Source organism: Chrysochloris asiatica, unplaced genomic scaffold (assembly GCF_000296735.1).
Source record: "Chrysochloris asiatica unplaced genomic scaffold, ChrAsi1.0 scaffold00020, whole genome shotgun sequence".
In the NCBI taxonomy this organism is placed as follows: Eukaryota; Metazoa; Chordata; class Mammalia; order Afrosoricida; family Chrysochloridae; genus Chrysochloris; species Chrysochloris asiatica.
Genome location: NW_006408538.1, coordinates 8,833,909 through 8,836,440, shown reverse-complemented (window position 1 = coordinate 8,836,440; position 2,532 = coordinate 8,833,909). Strand labels below are relative to the sequence as shown.

At 51.7% G+C, this 2,532-nt stretch overlaps 1 protein-coding gene and 1 pseudogene across 1 annotated transcript in view; both read left to right on the top strand.

Moving 5' to 3' along the window:
• The window catches only part of CTNNA3 (catenin (cadherin-associated protein), alpha 3), a 2,468,838-nt gene that overhangs the window by 2,217,466 nt on the left and 248,840 nt on the right, over positions 1 to 2,532 (top strand). The gene's annotated exons all lie outside the window — the stretch shown is intronic.
• Positions 828 to 2,165, top strand: LOC102819951 (annotated as a pseudogene).

Here is a 2,532-nt window from a genome sequence, read left to right as displayed (position 1 = left end):
CTGGTGTGGCACCGTAGGGTCAGCACTGGACTGCGAATCACAATGTCGGCAATTGAACCCTACCAGCTGCTCCCGGGAAACCCTACACAGGGTCACTATGAGTCAGAAAAGACTTGAAGTAACATAACAACAACATATATATATGTCTGTATATGTGTATGTATGTGCTTTTCTGTGTGTGTTTATATATGTGTGTGTGTATAAATAAAAGCATGGTGGCTACAAAGTCTAAGCCCTGGACTATGAACCACAAGGTCAGCAATTGGAGCCCACAAACTGCTCTGTGGTAAAAAGAAGAAGCCTTCTGATTCCCATGGAAATATACATCCTCAGAAATCCTATACAAGCTCACTTTAACTTGGAACAACAGAACCAGGAGTCTATATAATATCTCATCATATCACATCAAATCACATCATATCATACATACCATAGGAGTCCTGGTGTGGTCCTGTAGGATAAACACTAGAATAGGAACTGCAAGGTCTGCGGTTTAAACTCACCAGCTGCTCATAATATGCCCTATATAGGGTCACTATGAGTCAGAACCAAGTCCAGGACCCTTATACACACACACACACACACACATACACATTTAATAGCAACAGCATGTTAAATGTGCAACTTAATTATTTAACTTGAATGTATAGTTCACTAAACAAAAGGAATAAAAACATACGGAGCTCGACCCCGCACCTCCTTGCACACCGGCTCCCCAGACTCCCACCCTCAGAAGCGGACCCAGGCGCCGTTTAGCAAGGGCGTTTCCGGAAAGCGGGATTCGCTCGGGACCCGATTCTTTTACATCCTCGCCCCTCATGTCCACTATGAACGCCAGCGGCCCGAGCTACCCACTGGCCTTGCTCTATGTGGGTGACCTGCACACCGACGTGACCGAGGCCATGCTCTATGAGAGGTTCTTGCCTGCTGGCCCCATCCTGTCCGTCCACGTGTGCCGCAACATGGCCACCCGCCGCTCACTAGGCTACGCCTACATCAACTTCCAGCAACCGGCGGTCGCTGAGCAGGCACTGGACACAATGAACTTTGAGGTAATCAAGGGCCAGCCCATCCACATCATGTGGTCCCAGCGAGACCCAGGACTTCACAAATCAGGGGTGGGCAACATCTTCATCAAGAACCTAGAGGATTCCATTGACAACAAGGCCTTATACGACACCTTCTCCACCTTTGGAAACATTCTTTCTTGCCAGGTGGTGTGTGATGAGTGTGGCTCCCGGGGCTTCGGGTTTGTGCATTTTGAGACGCAAGAGGCTGGCAACAAGGCCATAAACACCATGAACGGGATGCTTCTCAATGACTGCTAAGTCTTCATTGGTCTTTTCAAGTCTCGCTGAGAGCAGGAGGCGGAGCAGAAGACTCGGGCCATATAGTTCACCAATGTCTACGTGAAGAAACTTCAGCGGGATGTGGATAAGCAGGGTCTGCAACACCTCTTCTCCCAGTTTGGGAAGATGCTGAGCATGAAGGTGATGAGGGATGACGGTGGCCACTCTCGGGGCTTTGGTTTTGTCAACTTTGAGAAGCATGAGGAAGTCCAGAAGGCTGTGATGGACATGAATGGGAAGGTGAACGGGCGAGTACTGTATGTTGGCTGGGCGCAGAAGCGGGTAGAGAGACACAATGAACTCAAGTGCAGATTTGAGCAGATGAAGCAGGACCGGCTGAACCGCTACCAGGGTGTGAATCTGTATTTGAAGAACTTGGATGACTCCATCAATGATGAGAAACTGAGGAAAGAGTTCTCACCCTATGGAGTTATTACCAGTGCAAAGCCTCCAGCCCGGGCTACATACTATGGCTCTGTTGCCATGGCCCCCCTCCGGCCTGCTCCCAGATGGACGACCCAGCAACCCAGCAACCTAGACCTCGTCTGCTTACCCTGCAACGGCTTCAATGGCTCGGCCACCAGGCACGCCTCGGCGCCCCCTGGCTCACCTCAGCACCATCAGGCAGGCCTCCACCCAGGTACCACACCTGGGGTCTCACACCCAAAGAATGGCCAACACTGGTACCCAGACCACAGGACCCAGCGGGACAGAAGGCAGTGCGTGACGCAGGCCCTCCTTGTCAAACACATACTCCTGAGCAGCAGCCCACTGTGCTCACCAGGTCCTGGAGCCCCCTGTGCAGATGATTGGTGAGCGGCTCTATCCCCTTATCAACTGTGTCCGCCTTCACCTGGCTACCAAGATCACAGGCATGCTGCTTGAGATTTACAGCTCAGAGCTTCTGCTCATGCTCAAGTCTCCGGAGTGCCTCCGTGCCAAGGTTGATGAGGTGGTGACAGTGTTGCAGGCACACCAGGCCATGGAGCAGTCGGGTGCTTACCTGCACTGAAGCCAGAAAATGGAAGCCTCACTCCCATGGCTGCCAAGAAAACAGCATCTTCAGCTCTTGGCCACCAGGCACCATGAGCTGTGACTTGTTTCCCAGTTGGGTGGTATCTGTACCTAAACTCTGTATGTGGCTTGAAGGCCACCTCCGTCCCCAGCCAGCCTGTTACTTTTG